Genomic DNA, 17,485 nt, shown 5'->3' on the forward strand with positions numbered 1-17,485 from the left:
ATGTACCAATAAAAGAATTTAATACAAAAAAAAGAAGTTTGATGAAAATTCAAAATGAAATAGCAACAATAATGAGATCTATGTGTGACTATAATTTAGTGTCCATCTGCCATAACACATTTTTTACAATATTTTTGCACCAACTGAAGAGCAATAAAAAAAATCACAGCTCATAATATAATAGAAAATTGTCTCCTAATAATCTTTAGGCAAAGACTTCAAGAAAACAATCTGAAAGTTGTATTTTAACTAAAATCTTGGGTGACTGAAGATTCTGTGGTGGTAGGAGATAGCATAAACAGGAGACTAAAAGGCAATGAAATGGGAAGAAGAAAATAATTATTACTCTCCCCCAAAGCAAAGAAATAATCCATATCTATTGCCGGTTATTAAATACATATATTCACTTAGAAATTATTCTATTGCCAGAAATCTTCCCCACTGAGATGTTAATATAAATAGCATGAGACAGAGGTAAGGGCTTCCGGGTCGCCGTCCCTCCTGCCACTCCCAGCCCAGAGGAAGGGGCTTCTGAGCCACTGTCCCACCCTGCCCAACCTGGGTCGAAGAGAGAAGCATCCAAAAAATTGAAATACCTAGGAATCAACCTAACAAAAGAAATCAAAGACCTCTTCTCTGAAAGCTATAGCACTCTGAAAAGAGAGATTGATGATATCAGAAGATGGACAGACCTTCCCTTCTCCTGTGTAGGAAGGATTAATATAGTGAAAATGGCCATACTTCTAAAACTGCTATATAGATTCAATGCAATTTAAGTTGAGATCCCAGCAGCATACTTCATGGACTTTGACAAAACAATCTGAAAATTCATTTGGAACAAGAAGAGACCCAGAATAGCAAAAGCAATTCTAAGTAACAGAGACATAGCAGGGGGTATCACAATCCTCAACTTTCAACTATAGTACAAAGCTACTGTGATAAAAACAGCATGGTACTGTCAAAGAAACAGACCTGAGGACCAGTGGAACAGATTAGAAGATGCGGAAACAACTCTGGACACAGTCAGCCATCTCATCTTTGACAAAGGAGCCAAACACCTTCACTGGAGGAAAGATAGCCTCTTTAATAAATGGTGCTGGAAAAATTGGCTTTCAACTTGTAAAAGATTAAAACTAGACCTATATCTCTCACCATGGACTAAACTAAAATTGAAATGGATGAAAGATCTAAATATTAAAGTAGAAACGGTGAACCGGCTGGAACAGAGTTTAGGTAGAACTCTTGAAGACATTTGTGTACAAGAAGATTTTAGGAACAAAACCTCAGTTACCCATGAACTAGCACAATCAACAAGTGGGATCTCTTCTTATTAAAAAGCTTCTGCACAGCAAGAGAAACCATCAGCAGTGTGATGAGACAACCCACAATGTTGGAAAAAAATCTTCACCTGCTTTTCCTCAGACAAAGGTCTACTATCTTGAATCTATAAAGAATTTTAAAAGATCAGACCTCCCAAATTTAAAGACCCAATCCAAAAATGGGCATCTGAAATGAACAGACATTTCTCAGACAAAGAGGTAGAAATAGCAAATAAATTCATGAAAAAAATGTTCAACATCACTGGTCATTCGAGAGATGCAAATGAAAAGAATACTGAGATTCCACCTCACTCCAGAAAGAATGGCCGCTATCATGAAATCAACCAATAACAAATGCTGGTGGGGCTGTGAGGAAATAGGAACCCTGCTCCACTGCTGGTGTCAGTGTAGACTGGTGCAACCACTGTGAAAAGCAGTATGGAGATACCTCAAAGAACTAGGACTGGAAGTCCCATTTGACCCAGCTATTCCCCTGCTGGTGATCTTCCCCAAAGAATTAAAAGAATCATACCACAGTGATATATGTGCACCCATGTTCATACCAGCACAATTTGTAATAGCTAAAACTTGGAAACAGCCCAAGCGCCCATCAATTGGAGACTGGATAAAGAAAATGTGTTTTTTTTATAAAATGGAGTACTACTCAGCCATAAAAAATGAGAAATTAGAGACTTTTATAGCTAAGTGGATGCACATTGAGGCAATACTCTTAAGTGAAATAAGTAGGATACACATGTATAAATACTGAATAGTTTCTCTAGTGTGAGAAACTGAAAGTGTAAATAAGGACTAAAAGATATAATAGATAATGTGAAATAGGAAGAAAATGGACACAGGGAAGGGGAAGTGGGAGGGGTAGGGGAAAGGAAAGAAGGGAATGGAATTAATATGAGAAAATGGAAAAATGGAAAGAAAGTCTTTGTAAATAGGGAGGGATGGAGGGGTTGAAGGGAGGGCAGGGGAAGGGGGGAAAAATAAGAACCAAGAGAGATTGTGTAAAGGCACAAATTTCCAATGATGAATGTCATTATATTGTATACCTAAAATGTAAAAAATGATTAGAAGGAATAATTGATAAAGCGAAATAGGAAAAAAAGGTCCATAGGGGTAGGGGTAGTAGGAGGGGCAGGGGAAAGGAAAGAAGGAAAAGGAAAAATTATGAGAAATTGAAAAAATGGAAACAAAGTCTTTGTAAATAGGGAAGGGTGGAGGGGTTGAAGGGAGGGCTAGGAATGGGGAAAAAATAAGAACCAAGATGTATCATGTAAACGTACAAGTTCCCAATGAGAAATGTAAATGTGTTGTATACCTACAATGTGCCAATAAAAGAATTAAAAAACAATAGCATGAGACATTCAAAGATGCTAAGGTAAGAAAAGTGTTTCATTTGGGGCAGAATAAAAGCCCTAGTATAAAGTGAGGACTGATCACACTTGGTCAGTGATTTCCCTTCTATACACTATAATGAGTTATTCCTCACTGTGTGTATATGCTTTCTTTCTGAGATAGTCCTAAAATCAAGATTTACTCCACACATTTTTCCCTTTTTAAGGTAGATGGAGAAACCAGAGTTTAACAAAAGCCTATAAGAATTAGAAAGCATGCTAGGTACATACGTTTGGCAAAATTCTGTAATGTGTTCCTTGCTATCTGTTACATAAATTGTCAATGCCTCTTTTTTTCCCAATTTTTGTGGGTTATGTTCTCTTTGAAGGGGATTTAGATAGAAGTTAATAGATTTTTAGGATAGTTGCACATACAGTAGCTTGATGTATATATCATCACATGAATACACCCACTGATGTGTTTTCCCTTTTCAGATATTCCCTCTAGCAAAAATGAGCATGTGTAATGATTTTGTAATAGGAAACAAAACTAAAGAAAATCAGACCAGTAAGGGTGAAGTGGTATGCTGTAAGAGTATAATAAAATAAGTCAATGTATTTATGTAGTGGTAAAGTGCTAGAAAGTTCTTTCATTAGTATTTTTTAAATCATTAGAGTAAAAAGTTTGTAGCTTCATTTGATGGTAGTGACCACAGGCACCATAGCAATGGCCCTGGCTGAGCTGGACTTGACTATGTCTTCATATTCTGGGGGTGGATCTAAATGAGGTTCTGTTTCACTCCTCCACAGGTTCACCTGGCCAGTGGCTTCCTCATAGTTTGGTGGTGGATCATAGTTGGACAGGCGAGTGGAGACAGAATCTGAGCACCCAACTACATATTCCAGAAAGCCTGGAGACACTCCTTTGCTATCAAACACTTCGTCTTGTGGTGGAGGAGGAGTGACAGTATTAAGGTGCTCAGGGAAAGGAATGTGGCCTTCAGTCACTGTCTACGAGCTTTGTTTCTTAGGAAGCATCTCTAGATTAGGAAAATGACAAGGAGGACAATGAAGAGGCCAAAGACTAATGGAAAGGTAAGGTAAAACTGAAACCAGTCACTTCCTCCGTTACTCTCTCCTTGGTGTGTTTTTGTGTAGGTGTTCCAAAACTCCTTAGCTTTTTCATTATTTTCAAAAGCTTCTCTGGCTTCTTCGAATGTGCACACTTCTTCTTTGCACTCACGTTCAATATTGCCCTGTCTGATTTCTCCAAAAAGCATATTAGCTCTTCGGTAGCGTTTTAATACAGAATTGGCCTTTTCTTCTGTGAGGAAAACCCTCCCCATGTTTTCTGGTGGCCTCAGGCAGGTCCTAGATGATGATCCTCAGGTCAGTCTGCTCTGTTCCTTAATCAGGTATGAGCTATTTGTGGGACTGTGGTTCTTCTCTTATAAAAGGCTCCTTGGTGAAATGTAGGGAGCCCCGGGAAACATGGGTCCCACTCCTGCTATCTCTTAATGTTTATTTCTAGGCTTATTCTAGATATCCATTCTAAGTCTAGCAAGTTAATAGGAAATAATCTTGAAACAGACTTTGGAAAGAAAGGGCAGACTTGGAGACCTCCACATTTAATGTGAACGACACATGTGAAAGCCTTTGGAGTCTGCCCAAGCATCAAGCACAGAAAGAAGGGCTCTGCCCCTGGTGAGTTTGTAGGGTTCTGGGAAGGTCTTGCTTTCCCTCTTTTGTTTTCCCACTGCCATCTGAGAGATACCACACATCTCATTGTTACTGTGTGTAAAGCCTGCATGCACCTTTACAGTAGCACATTAACAGGGAAATATGGCCCAATAACTGCTTCTTTTTTCCCCCACAGCCCATCAAACTGTTCTCAAGCCAGCCCACTTCATGCCCTTGGTGGAGAAAGGAGACAGGCTGTGTAATAAAAGAACAAAGGACTTTGGACCTGTCCCTAGCAACCTATTTAGGAACCTTATTTGCCATGGACAGAGCCATCAACTGAAAGAACTACTGAACTAAATTTAGAACTATTAAAAATTCAAGGAAATACATCCAGTTCCCCAGCCCATTTGCATTATTTTTATTCTTAATTCCAGGTTGCCTTTGCCCAGCCATCAAGCAAGCTTCTGAGTTATCATTGCCTCCCTTCCGACCAACCCCATTACAAAACAGATGCTATATTAGACAAAAAAGATGTAATTATTACAAAATCCTGTTTCAACAATAAGCATTTGAAAACCAGTACTAACAATCTTTCATGACATTTAGCTTGATGACCCATCAATTTCAGTTTCTAAAATGAACCAAGCATAAGCTTTACTTAGTGAATTGAAATGTTTTTCATTTGAAAGCTTTTGTTGTTGTTGTTGTTGCTGTTGATTTGTGGTGCTGGGGATTGAATCCAGGGCCTTCATATTGACCTAAATCCTAGTCTTTCTTTTCTTTTTTACTTTTAGATAGGATCTGTTATGGTTTAGATCTAAAATGTCCCCCCAAATTCTCATGTGTGTAAGGTTTTTGGATCATGGGGGTCTATAGTCATCAGCAGATTCATCCATTGACAAATTTAGTAGCTGAATGTTCTATTAGGAGTCGGAGCCTGATTGGACATGGGCCAGTGGGGGCGACAGCTGGAAGGGTATATTGTTGTCTCCCTTCTGTTTTCTGGCTGCCATGGGTTGAGCCCCTTTCCTCCATCATCCCCTTGCACCATGCTGTTCCTGCCTTGGAACCAGCTGACTATGCACTGAAACCATGAACCAAAATAAACCTCTCTTCCTTTAAGTTGTAGATGTCGGGTGTTTTTTCCCAGCAGTGAGCATTTTAGTTACTTTCTTGGCTCTGAAACACAGTATCTGACACCCCATAACTGTAAAGAGAAAAGGTTTATTTGGGCTCACCAGTTGAAGAGGTTTCAGTCCACAGCTGGCTGGTTCTAAGACAGGGAACAGAAGGGCAGAACAGTGTGGCAGAAGGGCATGGAAGAGAAGGGTGCTCATAACATGCCAGACAGGAAGCAGAGAGAGAGATCAAGGGAGGAGAGAAGAAGATACCCTGACAGACCATTCCCCCAGTCACCCACCTCCTCTGACCAGGCTTTACCTCCAAACTTCACATTATTAACTCATCAGTAGACTAATCCACTAATGAGTATCATCCCTGACTGATCCAATCACCTCCCCAAGGCCCCACCTCTGAGCACATAAGGCTTTGAGGGAACATCCAGATATAAATTATAATAGTAAGATAGATTTTGGTACTAGAGAAATAGGGTCATTTGTGTGACTACACCTGACTATGTTGTTTAGAAGTCTTTGACATTGTTTTTGGTTGTTGTTTGTTTGTTTGTTTGTTTTCCCCATTAACTTTATTGGTACATTTTAGGTATAAATACAGTTACATTCATCATTGGGATCTTGTACCATTACATGAGTCTCTTGGTTCTTATTTTTTTCCTCCTTCCCTTGCCCTCCCTTCACCTCCTCCATCCTTCCCTATTTCCAAAGACCTTGTTTCCATTTTTTTCCTCTTCTCATATTTGTTCCTTTCCCTTTTTTCCCTTCCCCTACCCCTCCCAATTCCCTGGCTCTTTTAGACCTTTTCTTCCTGTTACACAATATCAGTTGTACATTTTTTAAATTATAATATCAAGATCTAGGAGACATTACCGCAGATTTTACAGAATTAAAAGGATATAGAAAGCATATTTCAAAAATCTGTTTTGAAATAAATTTGACAACTTCTAAGAAGTAACTTGGAAGACAAATTAATGAAACTAACTCTGGAGGAAATATAAAATTTGAATAGCACCTATTAAAGAAAGTATACTCCTAGCTTGAAAACCTACCTATATGACAACAGCAGGCTCATACACATTTTAACTGATAAATTATATCAAACAATTAAAGCAGAAAAAAGAAGGAACACTTCTCCCCTCATTTTGGGAACTCAATATTGTGCTAATCCTAAAACTGGATAAAGATAATAGAAGAAAAATGTATGAACATACATAGAAATTTAACAAAACAAACTATTAGAAGTCAGATCTGGCAGGATGTAGAAAGTGGTTTTGTTATAGGGAAGGCAGTGTTGGTTCAGCATTGGAAGATCCACCCCCGAAAGTCACCATTTTAACAGAGGAAAGGAAAAAGCCATATGATCCTGTCACTAGTTGGAGAAAAAGCATTGGACTAAATTCTACAGCTGTTCATGGTAAAAGCTATCAGGAGACTGGAAGTAGAACAGAAACTTCTCAACAGATTAAAGACATGTACTCCATACTTCCAGCGAGAATGCCTTATATGAATGGAGAAGATACAATGCTTTCTCCTTAAGAAGGGGAACAAGGGCAGATATGCTTACTCTTTATCTGTCCATTAAACTTTGAAACCTAGTCCCCACCAAAATAGTCTGGCAATAAAAATGACACAACTAGGATAGGATTGGCACGGCAGAAGCAAAATCTTTATATGTAGATGAAATGATCATCTACAGAGAAAATACTAAGAAATCTCTAGGAGCCCCTAGAACTTGTACTTGAGTTTAGCAGGATTAGAAAACACAAGGTATATATAAAAATTCAGGTCTGTGTATACTTGCTATAAATGAAGAACTGGATTTTGAAATTTAAAAGTTATGTAGGAGTACAAACGACCTAGAAAAGTTAAAAACCAAAACAGTGTTGGAAGACATTTAGTACCTAATTTTAAGACTTCTTCTAAAGCTACAGTAATCAAGGCAGTGTTGGTGTAAGGGAAGACATATAGATCATTAGAATAAAACAGAGAATCTAGAAATAGAACCACACATATATGGTCCACTGAGTTTTGAAAGATTATTTAACATTAGCATTTTATAGAAGATAAAGTCAATTCAAGAGCCGAGGAAGAGATAGTGTTTTCAGCAAATGGCACTAGAACACCTGGTATCCGTATATAAAAAATTAACCTCAACACTTTTTTTTCCACACATGAAAATATCTTGAAGGGATCTATGACCTAAGTAAGAAAGCCTAAAAGTATAAAACTTTAAGAAGAAATTATAATGGAAAATATTTATGAATTCAGAGTAGGCAAGAACTAACTAGGATACAAAAAACATGATGTATAAAAGAAAAAAACTGATAAATGAGATTCCATCAAAATTTAGAACTTTAAATGACATCATTGAAATGAAAAATAGTCCTTAAACAGACCATATTTACAATGCATATAACCCATGAACAGAATATATAAAGAACTCTTAGAGCTCATTAATAGACCACCCAATTAAAAAGTAGACATAAGAAGATGATAAATAGTGAGTATAGCACAAGGAATGGTGTGCAACTCTAGCATCAGAAAAATACTAATCAGTACAATAATAAGACTGAATTATACACTCATTAGGGAGATGAAATTAAAAGTTTTAAAAGGCTTGTCATGACTTTTTCTTTTTGTTGGATTCTCCCCCTTTGCATTTACTTTGTCATGCCCAATGGATTCATTCTGCTGGGTTTCCTGGGGTTGTGATCCTCATTGTCGTTTCCTAGGGTATTGTCCAAAATTTTTTGGAGTGCCGGTTTGGTATTCATGAAGTTCCTGAGATGCTCTTTATCATGAAAGTATCTTATTTCTCCATCAATTTTGAAAGATAGTTTTGGAGGGTACATCAATCTGGGTTGGAGGCTGTTTTCCTTTAGGGCTTGAAATACATCACTTCAAGCTCTTCTTGCCTTGATGGTTTGCATTGAGAAGTCTGCTGTGTTTCTGATGGGCTTTCCTTTGTATGTGAATTGTTTCTATTCTCTCCCTGCTTGTAGAATTTTGTTCTTCTGTTGGATTTCTGGAATCCTAACTATTATATGCCTATGTGTAGATTTTTTTTGATCAAGGCTATTTGGAGTCCTATGTGCCTCACTTATCTGTATGTCAAGTTCTTTTCCCCTGCTTGGGAAGTTTTCTGCCATCACTTCTGTGAACAGTTTTCTTATGTCATCTGCACTCTCTCCTTTTTCTTCATTGACTCCAATCAGTCTTATGTTATTCTTCTTTGCATCATCTAGCAGCTGCTGCATTGATTTCTCTTTTTCCCTTACAATTTTAAAGCAATTTTTCTTTTCCTCCTCACTAATTGCAATCTTTTCTTCTATATCTGAAATTCTATCCTCACATTGGTTCATTCTGCTGTGCAGACTTTCGATGGAGATTTTAATCTCTTGGAAATCTGTTTGTATCTGTTTTATGGATTCCATTTGTTTCCTAATTTGGGATTCCATCATGATCCTCAGATCCTCTATTTTTTTTATCTGTGTCCTCTCTAGATTTATTAATCATGTCTTGCACCATGAGCAAAATCTTTGCTGTTATCTGAGTAATTATTTCTGATTTCATTTTTCCCAGATCCTCTTTTGTTGCCAGTTCAGGGAGTCCAGGTGGTTGAGTATCAGATTGTTCCATCTGGTTTCCCTTTGGGGTTACTGTAGGTGATCTGGAAGTCTGTTTTTGAGGCTTGTTTATGTGTCTTCTCATTTCCATGGGGGTGGGGGGGGTGCTTCTGGCACCCATACGGCTCTCCTTCCTGCCCCAGGAGCTTGGGATGGCAGCAGGGGAGCTTCCTTCTGGATTCAGGAACTGGCTCCGCTTCTCTGTCCTAGGAGCTTGGTATGGTGGCAGGGGAGCTTCCTTCTGGGTGCTGGGACTGGCTCAGCTTCTCTGCCCTAGGAGCCTGGGATGGAGGCAGGGAGCTTCCTTCTGGGTTCTGGGACTGGCTCAGCTTCTCTGCCCTAGGAGCCTGGGATGGAGGTGGGGAGCTTCCTTCCGGTTGCTGGGACCAGCTGAGCTTCTCTCTGTTTGTTTGTTTTTTGAAGAGTTTCAAAAGGTTTAGAAATGTGGACTGGAGAAGCACTAAAGTACTATACACTGAGCTTGATGGGAGATTCTGTTCAGAGCTCAGAAACCTAGACTGTTCATAGGCATGTAGACAGTAAAGGCCAGGCTCAGAAGATTTCAGCTAGGAGCAAGGATTCCATTAGCAGTTGACTGGCCATCTGTGTTATGATCTACAGAAAATTGGCCTACATTTTGCCCATATCCTGAGACTTTGCAGGAGACTGAGATTAAGCATGACAGACTAATTAGTCTGAGAAAGAAAATATCAAAGCAGCCCAATGCTCAAATTGTGGCATGTGTAATGCTAGCTCCTTTTTGCCAGATCTACAGTGAAAATCAGGAGCAAAAAGTTTGCTGTTTTATCAGAAAAGAACCACCTACAAAGTTGGGCAAAGGAGGGCATTGTTGCTGAAGAGATTAGTATTAAAAAGAATCCAAGTACTTTGTAGGAATGGCTTAAAGGTATCTCAGGAAGCAGCAAGAAAGACCTCACTCTTCACAGACTCAGAAGTGCAAAACTGTCTTTTCCTTTATGAAAAGATCCCCAAGGTGTCCTTTGGGAGAAGGGCCAACTAACAAATTGTTTTTGCATGATTTGTTTCACAATGTTTAGCCATCCAAGCACTCAGAGGCCTCTGCAGCCATGATTCAAGAGGGCCTGGCTACTGCTTAAGCAGCAGCAGATCTTGGTATCAACCACATAGTCCTATGCAGAATGCAAGAGTTACAGGATCATGGAGGCATCCACCAAGATTTCAGAAGAAGGCCTGAAAGACCATGCAAGATGCCCCTGAGAGTGCAGTCATGAAGCTGTGAGAGTGAAGCTGAAAATGCAGTCAGGACACGAGGAAACTGGAAATGCCAGGAATGTAGAATATCTGCTGAGGAAAGTCATAAGCAGTGAGTGGAGCCACTCCAGGACAAAGGCCATGACAGCTACAACTGGTAGTGCTGTAGGAGCAAGGCTACCCCAACCCTCTGGAGCTCACACCTCACCATAACCTGCCCTAGGTGCTGGACATGGAGCTACAGGATTTAATGTTTTCCTTGGTGTTCAGTCTTGATTTGGCCCAATTCCTTTCTATCTCCCTATATCTCCCCTTTAGAATGACAATTTTTATCTTGTGCTGTTGTATGTTGGAAATGTTTGCTTTTCTTTTTGATTTTTAAGGACCTCATAGCTAAGAGTTTGCCTTGAGGGGCTGGGATTTAGCTCAGTGGTTCCACCACCTGCCTCACTAGTGCAAGGACCTGAGTTTCATCCCCAGTACAAAAAACAAAAGTTTGCCTTGAGTGTCAGTGGAGATTTTGGACTTGGACTTTTCAGCAATGCTGGAGCTGTTAAGTTTTGACAACTCTTTGAGATGGACTATATTTTGCACAATGAGATGAGCATGAGATTTTTGAGGGCCCAGAGGCAGAATGTTATGGTTTAGATTTGAAGTGTCCCCCCAAATTCTCATGTGTGTGGAAAGTGATTGGATCATGGGGATGCTGTACTGTTCAGTGGATTCACCCTTCATGAGTTCAGTAGTTGAATGTGCCATTAGGAGGTGGGGTCTAGTTGGAGGTGGGTCACAGGGGTGTGACCTTGAAGGGATTTTCTTGTCCCTATCTCCTGTCTTCTAATGCTGCTTTCTGGCTGCCATGCCCTTTTCCTCTGCTACAGCCTTCCACCATGTCATTTCTGTCTTGAAGCCAGCTGATCAAGGACTGAAACCATGAGCCAAAATAAACCCTTCCTCCTTAGGATTCTGGGTGTCATGGATTTTTTCTGAGCAATGGGAATGTGGCTAAGACAGAGTCGCACTAATTTCCTAAGTTCCCCAGGCTAGACTTGAACTTGTGATCTTCTTGTCTCAGTTTCTCAGAATGCTAGGTTGAATTTTTGTTTTATTTTTTATTGTCCAAATATGTCAGCCAATACCAATGTATGGTAGCTTGCTTATACTGTAGGCAGACAAAAAAAGTAATCTATATGAATTAATTCACTGACAAATGACTTATTAGCCAGGTACAGTGATACAGGCCTGTGGTCCCAGCTACTGGGAGGCTGAGGCAGGAGGACTGATGGAACCTAGAAGTTTGAGGCCAGCCTGGACAGTATAGTAAAATCCTGTCTCAAAAGCAACAACAACAAAAAAAAATAAAATAAGACTTATTGGTGAGTTATTGCAGAGTTTTGGCACTATGAGAGCCGGTACTGCATCTTCCCTGTTGAATTTTAAGACTTCAGCACATGGTACCATGACTAGCATTTAGGTGAGGTTCAACAATGTTTTCTGAATAAATAATCAAGTGTAATTAACCTTGTGCTACATGCTAAAGACAAAGCAATAAAAGATGAGCTTCTCTAGAGACTCAGTGTTTGAAAAAATATGCGTTGAATCAATGTCCTACACTTCAGCAAACCCAGCAAACAATAAACAAATCACAAGAACCAGGAGATGTGGGTACCAGGCCTGCTTCTGCCACAAATCAGCATTATGATTTCTGCCCCCGCCAGTTACTAAGGTCCAGTTCCCCCTGTTTAAAAGTGAGAATGCTGGCTGGGGATTTAGCTCAGTGGTTCTGGCACCTGCCTCGCAAGCACAAAGTCCCGAGTTCGATCCCTGGTACCAAAATAAATAAATAAATAAAATAAAATAAAAACTATAAATTTGAGAAGAATTTTTTTAAAACAGTGAGAGTGCTTTTTTAGATAAGCCTAAAGAACCCTTTTCAACTTTTTCTAGTGCCTGAAAACAAGCCCAGTTGGGCCAAATGCATGTAGTGACTTTTCTCTTTTCCATTTGGATGGCTCTGTGAGATTGAGGTCGGATGTGACATTAGCCTGTGAGCAGAGGCACAGGTGGGGCCATCCCAGGAAGAGGGGCCTGCTGCTGGCCCCGGGAGGCTGCTGGCAGGAAAGAGTTATATCAGCACTTTTCGGAAATGCTGGTGCAGCCGGCTGCTGTCAGGCCTTCTGCAGCTCTGGTTGCTGGGCAGCAGCTGGCCAGCTTTCCTGCCTGTTATCATGCAGCACAAGCCCTGGACTGTCCCCTGCATGTGCAGCTGCAGAGCTCTGGGAGGGCTGACCATGGCACCTCTCTCAGCCTTGGCTGGAGCCCAGGCTGTTCCAACAGGAAATGCACTACCCCACCTGCACCTTGGCCTCAGCAAGGTCCCTTTGTCACCACCCCCCGGAGAGAAGACCCTGCAGGAGACAGAAACACCACTCATTGGGCAGGCGAGGCTGCCGCAGGACCAGGCCAGCACTCACTCCCATTGGCATCAAATCACACCAGTCTAATTTGAAAGACGAGGCTTACAGTATGCCATTATTGTACCCCACCTGACAAATATCCTCATAAAGCTGCATGCAAGGCGTAATCTCAAACTGCTGGCACCGTGCTCATGATGGACTTGGCCCCTAAATTTTAAGTGGAATGTTGTGTGTGCCACATCATCAAATGCCTCTCACACCTCACTTCAAATGCTGTATTTTGTCCCAGCTTGCCAAATGAGCCCATCCCTCAGTCACAACATTAGGAAATCTTGACATTTCCTGGTTACTAAAGAGGGCACGTTAAACAAACAGAACAAAACAGGATGATGTTTGGATTTGGTTCCTGGTATGGCTTTTACTCCCTCAGTTTCCCCACTGGGAAAATAATGAGCAAAGTTCCCAAAACTGGAGCACAAACCGATGCTGCGTCATTTCAGCAGGCATCACCACCACAGAGGAACACAGGATTTGCAGCCCAGAGTGCCATTTAGCGAGGTAATCATTCAGACCTCGCTTAGTAAATGAATTCACAAAGGGTCTTCACCGGGATGAAAATGTGACAGTTACAGAGATGCCAGAATTCGAGCTAAACACACACAGACATCCATAAGGTGCACACGTGAACCCTGGTGAGTTAAAGGTGCCCAGAGCATTTGAGAAACTGAAAAGAAAAAGCTGTATGCAAAAGTGAAAGTTCAAGCAAATGATTCCACACCTGAGATAAGGTGAGAGACGTGGTTGGCGAAGCCATGCTTGAAAACCCTTCCATTTTGAAAGAGGGGATCCTAATTCCAGTGGTTCTGTGTCATCTACATGTAATGACACGTTATACGACATTCCACCTACCGCAGCCTCTGTTTTCTCTGTTTCTTTTTTGTTTGGGGCATTATCTGGGGATTAAATCCAGGGTAGCTATGCATCCTGAGCTGCACCCCTAGCCCTTTTTATTTTTAATGTTGGGATGGGATCAGGCTGGGCTTGAATTTATAGCTCTCTTCCTCAGCCTCTTCAGTACCTGGGCATGGGACCCTGCACCCAGCTTGCAGTTTCCAAGAAAATAGAAAATGCCCTAAGTGCCCACGGGAATGGCCATCATCACAAGTATGGAACCCTCCTTTACACAGGGAGAGAGAAGGGAAGAGCAGGAAAAAGAAAAGGAAGAAGGGAGAAAGAGGAAAGGGAAATAGTCCCGCTGTTTCCATAGCAAAGCTACCTGTTATTTCACTAACAAATCAGCACCATGAATTCTCAAGCTACTAAAAGTAAAGGCTGAACTTTTTATGTAATCGAAAAGGACTTAAAAAAACTTCTATTTGTTCTGGTGCCAGCAGCAACTAGACAGAAACCAGCACTCTCTGCAGTCACCTGGGCTGGGGCTGTGCTGGGTGTGAATTCTGTGTCCTTGGAGTTTGTGACAAAACTTGTGAAAATTTGTACTTGGTCTTTACTGTTGCACCATCAAGTCCAAGGCAGACAGACAGGGGTTGTATTTTAAAAAGTGAAAGCAAGCACTTAAATATCATTTTATAATTATATCAGAGTACGGCTGGAGAGCAAAGACCATAGGTTCATCTTTTATTTTATTTATTTATTATTTTTTGGGGGGGGGTGGGGTACTGAAAGTCAAACTCGGCCTCACACTTTCTTTTAATTTTTTTATGAGTCCATGTTTGCAGTACAGAATGAATACATTTACCGTGGGGAGTTTGTACATATGCAGGACACATCTCAATTCTTTGTTCTCTCCCTTTCCCCTCCTACTCCTTCCTGATGCACCAACTCTGCTCCCCTTCCCATTTGCAGTTTTTCTTCCTCAATTATCTCTTTTTAAGATCCCTACTCCTTTCCCCCCCCATCTCTTGCCCCCTTTCCTGTTTGGAGTACAACTCTGCCATCAAGAAGGATAAGCTTGAGGCATTTTTAGGAAAACCGATGCACCTTGAGACCATAATGTTAAGTGAAATGAATCAGGCACACAAGTTTAGAAACCCAACGTACAAATAAAGAGCAAAATAAAATATAGATATTACCAAGTAGGGAGATCTTTGAAAATAGGTTCTAATTCTAATTTTGTAACATACATAGCAAGGCTCACAACTTTGTGTACTTTCAAAATATTAAAAAGGATGTATAATTTGTCTTTTAGTTTAGTAATTTTTTTTAAGGTTTGATTATAAAGAGCCACCTTTCAAGACTAATATGTAAGTCGTCTCAATGGATTGTGTCCTCTGATCCATTTACTTAGATGACAGCATGAAAAATCAGAAAACTAAATGCTATTAATATGTAAACTCCCCAAATCTGTGATTTTTATGATATGTGAATATAAGGGTTTACAGGTCAGGAATAATACATATGCTACTTAGTTTACACATGGCACTACAAAATTAGCCAGTCAGCACACTTTGTAAAAATGCTTGACATGAAACAAGAAAACCTCAGGGACTTGGCGCACAAGTGGAAACAGACCCTACCCTTTATATTCGATGTGAAAATATTTTATTTCTACCAACAAAGCATTGCTCGTAAGACAGTTTCAGAGCTGTCACACTGTAGATAAATCTCACATCTTGTCCCAACCTCGCAGTTTTCCCTGAAGGTGGGATAATTTAAGAATAAACATACAAAAAACATTCCACATATCCAGAGCGCCTCTGAAATCAGTTGTTAACAGTTCTGACCCCTGTATTCTCTTGGTGTGCATTCATTTTCTTCTCTTACAAATTCGTTTCTTCTTTAGTCTGAAATCGTCACATTAGCAAAAGTTGCAGGTACGAAGAGTGTCACAAAAAAGAAGTCGGCCATTCAAAAAAATGCTATTGAGAAGGCTCCTGGTGGGACCAGGCAAGAACAGGAGAGAGACTCTGGCTTGAAGTCCAGGTGTGAGCTCTCCTCGCTGGCTGTCGGTCTCCTGTATTTGTATTGGGGCTCCATACAAGAGCTCACCTTTCCCCCAGGCTCCCTGTCCATAAAGCCTGCGGCAGCCCTGGCCCTACATGGCTCAGGACAGGACGACAGGCCAGTGAGCATCAGTCACTGATAGCAGTACTGACTCACCAGGGCAGGCTGGTCTCCCTGTCACTCCCCGAAAGAGTAGGTGTTTTGTGGCTGGGCACTTAGGTTGCCTAGAGCCTTCCAACTCTGCAGCTGCACTGTTTCTGGCCATAGGATCGGGTTTACATGGTGACCTGGGATTACAGTCCTGGTTTCCAGTAGTGACTGTTTGAGAACACAGCCAGTGTCTTTGTTTACCTTTGGGGGCTGAGGCGTGGATGTGCAGGTGTGACTGTGGCAGGGGGTGTGTGTCTGTAGCTGCTCAGGTGTGTCCTGTTGTCTCCCCTGAGTGCTCTCGAAACCCCAAAGCAAATGGCCCAAGGTGATAGCTTTGAAATTTGTTTGATGTTAAGGTTGTTTCTCTTTTGTTATGTTTCTAAAATTTGCAGACAGAACTTATTTCCCTAGTGGAGTCTTAAAATGTTCGATAACTTTAATTTCAATGTCATTTTCTCAGGCTTTATAAATGAGTGTTGGCTTTGTAACAACAACCAAAAAAAAAAAAAAAACAAAGAATAGATTTTATGGCTTTTAGTAGACTTCATTTCTATTAAAATAGATCATTGCCATAAAAGATGGTAAAACAAGGAAGACTATCTTACTATCAATTTACTGACATCTAATTGATCCTATAAACTGGCCATTTTGTAAATCTTCTCATTCTTTGGTAATGGTCAATTCAGTCCCATGGTATTATACTTTTTGCCTCCAAAATGTTCCCTGATTCCTGGAACGAAAAAATCTATAATCCTGCTTCTGAAGTTTGGGTCCAAATGTCTGAGGTCGTTTCTTACACCTTTTTAATGGGCTGTAAATTCCAAAGGAAATCAGCAACAAAGCTAAAAATTCCATTGCTTTTGTCACTCTGAAGCTTCCTGACCTTGAGAAATACAAATTCTTTTCTGGTATGGAGAAAATTAGAAAAGTAGCCTCCTCCTCCCATCTGGGCAGATTCGGCATATAATTGATGTTCCACTTACATTTCACCAAAAAAATGCCATACGAAGAATTCATCTACATGTGGCCCTTTTGGTTTTATGCATTCCATGTCTTTAAATCACTTAGGGATACTCACCCAAACAATGAGTCTCTGCTGCTCTACATTTCTCAATTATCTAGCTGCAGCCTGGGAACATATACAGGATGTGCATGGTTTTTAAAGGGTTAAGCCCAAAAATGTCTGAGGAAAATCAGCTTAAATATGTTGTACAACAAAACATGTTATTACGGGTATTGGAGTCAGGCTATGATAATGAATTTCAGACTCAAATATTTTCTTTGATTGTCACAAAAATATGCGAGGAGTCAAGGGTTTGCTTTCAATGTTCAGCATGGAGTTGGTTGCATTTCATTACCAGAGGCTAATTGTATGAAAAATGTTTTCACAGCCAGAATCCTGATATGGTAAAGGGTTGGGGGGAGGTGCTGGGGACCCAGACGCCCTATGTGGGTGATTATTTAAAAGAGGAAGGATTAGTAGTAGCTGTTAGTATTTAAATACTTCTTGAAGTGTGGCACAGTGATTGATACTACTCCCCATAAATCAACCCATATGAACTTGCAGATGCTTGTTTCTAAATAAGTACCTTTCCAAGGAGATAGGGAAAT

The 17,485-nt window shown here is 40.5% G+C and overlaps 1 pseudogene; it reads right to left on the reverse strand.

The window, feature by feature from the left end:
- Positions 1-3,358: 3,358 nt before the first annotated feature.
- On the reverse strand, positions 3,359-4,011 carry LOC101704565 (transmembrane gamma-carboxyglutamic acid protein 1 pseudogene; annotated as a pseudogene).
- Between the last annotated feature and the right edge of the window lie 13,474 nt (positions 4,012-17,485).

The sequence above is a fragment of the Heterocephalus glaber genome, unplaced genomic scaffold (assembly GCF_053883595.1).
Source record: "Heterocephalus glaber isolate CG9 unplaced genomic scaffold, H.glaber_assembly_v1.0 deba00001577, whole genome shotgun sequence".
NCBI lineage: Eukaryota > Metazoa > Chordata > Mammalia > Rodentia > Bathyergidae > Heterocephalus > Heterocephalus glaber.